Below are 6000 nucleotides of genomic sequence, written 5' to 3'. Positions count from 1 at the left end.
CATCATAAAATCTGCTGCTCTGCCCTGCAGTTCCGAAAGCTGAAAGAAATAATTTTAGTTCACAATTAGCTACCCGGTTCTTTGCGGTATGATTGGTTTCATTTAATGGAGTTTGAATGCGCCGCGGCAGCGTTTCCTTCGTTCGTAGCACAACTCTGCACCACGAATAATATTTAAATCGCTGAAAACTTCTTAAAAGGATGCGATAAAATACCAGGCAAGCTTATTACAAATCATAATGCAAGTTTTCACTAAGTAACTCTATTCAAAACATTTAGACAGATTAAATTATTAGACACCTTTACAAATCAGTACCTAATGGCGTACGTCTCTCAATCTTGACAAAAGAATGCTACACAAGCATACAATATAACGTCACGTAACTCCAAGAAGACGACAGAGAAATTAACGTTCGGTCACTACTATTTATACTCGTTGTGACATATTCTCATCTTTGTTTGATATTTAATAAGTATCGTCTGTGGCGGTTTCAGTACTAGCCGACACAGATATTATCTTTAAAAAAAATCGGTACATAATTCCATACAAGAACAAAGCATGACACATAATGCTTTCTCTTTATTACATAAAGTTCACACAATCGTTGTCCACGCATTTACAATCATCCAGTTCAATTATTCTTTTCTTCTTTTTTACCACATATAATATGTGTTTTGCCAGGAGACGTTACACTGCCATCCATCACACCAACTAGAAATTTTGTCTAAGTTGTCTTATATCCTGCTACAGTCACTCAAGTTCGACACCTCACCTTCCTGTGCACCTTCCTGTGCAGCAAGCAGCTGCAGACTTCTGGTTACCCTTCCCGCCACATTCTTTACCTATATACAGCAAATAAGAGCGATCCTACCACATTGGCCTGGGGCACGGCTGACGATACCCGTGTCCCTGATTAACACTCCCCGTCATAGGACAATGTACTTGGTTCTGTTACTTAAGAAGTCTTTGAGCCACTCACGTATCTGGGAACATATTTCGTGTCCTTGTAGCTTCGCTGACAGTCGGCAGTATGGTTCCATCGCAAGGTGTAACATTTCTAGCTTATTTTTGGTGTTCGCTGAGAGTGATGTAAATTCAATTTTTATTCGATGAGCCATACTCCATACATCTTTATCTACATGATTATTCCTCAATTCACAATTAAGTGTCTCGCACAGGGTTCATCGAACCACCTTCAAGGTATTTTTCTACCTTTCCACTCTCGAACAGCGCGACAGAAGAACTTGTACGCTTCTTACTATTTGACACAGAAGTTTTTCAGATAGATATGTTATGCCTCAGAGGTTCTGAGTGCAAGTAATGCGCTCTTTGGTTGCCAATAGTAATTTCACTGTCAGTGTGGCATGCAAGAGTAGTAACTCAGAAATATTGCTGAGTGGTCTTGGAGTAACTAGTAGAACACAGAGGTGCAAATGCAGAGGATCTTTATTTCTAGAATCGTGGTTTTGTAAGGACAGAAGTTAGAAGTCTGAAGGTATTCTGGTAGTGTTGTTGCTGCATTGACTGCTCGCGCGTAATTAATGAGTTTGAGAAAGGCAGATTTTCAGTATGAGTTTTGTTTATTGATTCGGTTTGGTTAGTTTCATTGTCGAGACGTGATTTAACAAAACTGTCTGCTTACATTCCTTGGACTGAGAGTTACAGAGTCATGACTCCTTTCGTATTTCATTAACGAATTATGTGGCAGAGTTATATCTTTTAGTATAACGAGTGACTTTTGTAAATATTGTTGTAATAGATAAAAGTTAGTTTCATAATACATATTTGAGATGCTAGTCCTCTTTGTACCATTCAATAAGTTCACAAGTGTCATTCACTGTCCTCTGTCCGACCCGATATCTGAGTGGTCAGCACGACGGTCTGTCACGCCAAGGGACCTGCGTTCGATTCCCAGCTGAGTCGGAAATTTTCTCCGCTCAGGGAATGGGTGTTGTGTTGTCCTCATTATCATTTCATCATCATCAGTGGAAGGCAACGGGAAACCACCACTGGTATCACTTCCTAGACGCCCATGCGGTGGGCCTCTCAGGCGAGGCTTCCCCCATGACAAGACCTGTCGTAAGGCAGAACACAAAGTTAAAGTTCACTATGATGTGTTTAGCATAGCTGGTTTTCCTTGCGTTGTAGCTGGAGAAGGTTTCCTTTAGCTGGTTTGCTGTTGCACGGCGTTTCCATATTCAATACTTTCGAGCTGTAGCGAGTTTCTGTTGCCAGAATGCAAGGCATGAAATCTTGTCAAGGCCAGTTTAAGATCACTGTTACAACCCAATGAGATAGTTTACTCAAGTACTGCATCTCCAAATTTTCATCAGGGTCAGTCCAGTTAAAGTTCGGTTCAGATAAAATTTGTGTTTTCTGATAGTCTTACTCTTAAAGTGCATTATTACATTTTCGCATGTTTGTCGTTCAGTGTTCGGAATTTTACTTAGTTTGGAAAAATAAATTTGCAGGGCCTTTTTAACAGAAGCGTTTTGGACGTTTATTCTTTCAAATTTCGGTTTGTAATTTTATGCAGGATTTTTAGTATCTTAGTTTTGTGTGTTGTAATTGAAAGACACGTACTGAGGTATCACAAACTGCAGCACTGTTTACTGCACTGCGCAGTACCCTATTTCACACGATAGCTTCTTTAGCGTACAGTCTTAGGTTTTATTTTTATTGTTAATTAGACTCAACAGGCGTACAGTAACACAATTACATATAGGTTGGTGACGCAATTCATCAGATAATGTTCACGTAAGCATATCACTTGCATTGCTCAGTTGACCGAACGTTCACATTATAGTTCATACAAACACGAAAGTTAAGAATGGGAGACCAGTACACAGAACAAAGCAAAGAAAACAGCTACAAAGGGCATGGCCGATTACCTTGCCCATCGTTGAAATCTGAACTTCAGCACAGTCTCTAATGACCTTAATATCGATGGGACGTTAAACCATACTCTTCCTTCTTTCCTTCTGGAGCACCCAGTAGCGCACACTCCAGACAGACGAGAAATAATTACACTTTTGGCTGGAGCGTCACATGGTACGTTTCCACTTGCAACTGCGCATCTTCCACCGGCGATCTTAGGTGCATACTCCTATAACCAACATATTGTCATACGAAATATCTTGGCAGATATGCGACTGGTTCGATGATTATTTGATTAATGGAACCCAGTATTGTATGATCTACCGTGAATATTCAGTATACACGGAAGTAACATGGGTCATATCTGAAAGAGCATCACTGTGACCTCTAGTATTCTCAGCATGTGTAAGCAATTCATCAGGTATCATCAGTAGATCTATCCGACTGATCGCTAATAAGACTGTTGTCTACAGGAAAGTTTCTTCGAGGAATTATTCTAAGAAAATATCGAAAGACTTGGACCAAATTTACATTCTGTACAATGAATGACACCTACTTTTAAATGTAGATAACTGCAAAAAAAATATTATAACAAGAATGATAACCCAGTAGGATCCGCTTTTAAGCCTAATGGTGTACATCGAGAATAGCCACATAATACAAGGTGGCGAAAATAAAAGTGACTCAGAAAATATTTATAAACTGATTTTTTTTAAGGAGGTGGAGCCCTTCCACGCAAACACCGTCATGATGGCCAACACAAAAGGTCTACTGCCAGCTCTGTATAAGGGTTCGTTTTCACTAAAGTGTCCGCGGCTCGTGGTCTCGCGGTAGCGTTCTCGCTTTCCGCGCACGGGGTCTCGGGTTCGATTCCCGGCTGGGTCGGGGATTTTCTCTGCCTCGAGATGACTGCGTGTTGTGTGTCTTTCATCATCATTTAATCCTCATTCACTCGCAAGTCGCCGTAGTGGCGTTAAAAAACTTGTGGAGCCCCGAAGGGGTCTCCCGGCCACCAATGCCATTATTATTCACTAAAGTGAGGTCTCGCAGCATGTGGGTACTGCGATGTTTGCGTACGTCTGGTTAAGGTTAACCATTAATACTCGCTCACCTGGAGATAGATTGCGTCGAAAGTTGAACGAAGGGTAGCGGTTTGAAGGACAGAGGTGAAAAAAGTGTCAAGGCAAGAGCCAAGGGAAAAATTCCTCTGCGATAGTTGGGTCGGGTTGTAAGAGCAGTAGCGGTTTTCTTGCTGCCTGCGACAGATCATGCAAGGGTAGGCTTTGTTAGTAATGGGTATCAGGCATGTCGATACATTTGACGTTGTGCGGTGCTGTTGCTCGGCGGCTGCCGCTGGGTGCCAGTGTTGATTTCTCGGTTAGCGTCAGCGTCCATGTAACAGTTAAGTTCATCATCGTTTTGTGTCCCATAGGTCAAGAGTGGACGATCAAGAACGAAGTGCTCGTATTAAGAAGGGTGTAAGACAAGGCTGTAGCCTTTCGTCTCTACTCTTCAATCTGTACATCGAGGAAGCAATGATGGAAATAAAAGAAAGGTTCAGGAGTGGAATTAAAATACAAGGTGAAAGGATACCAATGATACGATTCGCTGATGACATTGCTATCCTGAGTGAAAGTGAAGAAGAATTAAATGATCTGCTGAACGGAATGAACAGTCTAATGAGTACACAGTATGGTTTGAGAGGAAATCGGAGAAAGACGAAGGTAATGAGAAGTAGTAGAAATGAGAACAGCGAGAAACTTAACATCAGGATTGATGGTCACGAAGTCAATGAAGTTAAGGAATTCTGCTACCTAGGCAGTAAAATAACCAATGACGGACGGAGCAAGGAGGACATCAAAAGCAGACTCGCTATGGCAAAAAAGGCACTTCTGGCCGAGAGAAGTCTACTAATATCAAATACCGGCCATAATTTGAGGAAGAAATTTCTGAGGATGTACGTCTGGAGTACAGCATTGTATGGTAGTGAAACATGGACTGTGGGAAAACCGGAACAGAAGAGAATCGAAGCATTTGAGATGTGATGCTATAGACGAATGTTGAAAATTAGGTGGACTGATTAGGTAAGGAATGAGGAGGTTCTACGCAGAATCGGAGAGGAAAGTAATATGTGGAAAACACTGATAAGGAGAAGGGACAGGATGATAGGACATCTGCTAAGACATGAGGGAATGACTTCCATGGTACTAGAGGGAGCTGTAAAGGGCAAAAACTGTAGAGGAAGACAGAGATTGGAATACGTCAAGCAAATAATTGAGGACGTAGGTTGCAAGTGCTACTCTGAGATGAAGAGGTTAGCACAGGAAAGGAATTCGTGGCGGGCCGCATCAAACCAGTCAGTAGACTGATGACCAAAAAAAAAAGGGTCATATATCAGATTCACAGTGTAGGGTAATGTTGGCGGTTTCTTTGTGCGTCAATGTACGGGCTTGTCGGTTTCCCCACTGTAGCCTGTTGGCCGGCTTTAATAGCAGCTGGCATATCCAGTCAACGTTGCAGAGATGCTGGGCTTGCCGACGTTATCGCTTGTGGGTGTTTGTTAGCTTGCCATGGATGGGTATGACCTAGGTAGTATAGTATTTGGGCGCTTATACTTCCACCTGTGGTTGTGATGTATAAAATGACCTGAAATTGATCCTTGTTAATAAAAAGGAGAACAGCTTGTCGCAGAATAGGCTACAAATCATGATTTCGATGCACTAATCCGTTGCCGTCACGTTTCAGCGCATACGCATCTCCCAAGTGTTCCGCGCCGACTATTCTGCTGACTCAGCACGTCCAAGTAAGTCAGAGAGGTAGACGTGTTTAGTGAAAAATTCAGTCCGATAAAAGATGGTGCTCACGATAAAACTTCGTGTGTTCATTGTCAAGTGTTATGCGAATCAGAATATGTGGAACACATGTGACGTGGTTTTGTGTAAGATTTTAAGACTGGAAGTGCGCTGGGAAAACCTCCATCAAAGTCTGCATCGCAAACCATAATGGCCAAATGGCGTGAACAGGCTCTGGAGGAATAAAAGCATTAACTATACGAAAAGGCTTCGAACAACAGAAAACATTGCATTCCGGGCTAGTTTCATTGTCCCCACCTGTATAAGTATT

The sequence above is a fragment of the Schistocerca cancellata genome, chromosome 2 (genome assembly GCF_023864275.1).
Source record: "Schistocerca cancellata isolate TAMUIC-IGC-003103 chromosome 2, iqSchCanc2.1, whole genome shotgun sequence".
Classification (NCBI taxonomy): domain Eukaryota; kingdom Metazoa; phylum Arthropoda; class Insecta; order Orthoptera; family Acrididae; genus Schistocerca; species Schistocerca cancellata.
Note: the sequence above shows the minus strand (reverse complement) of the source record.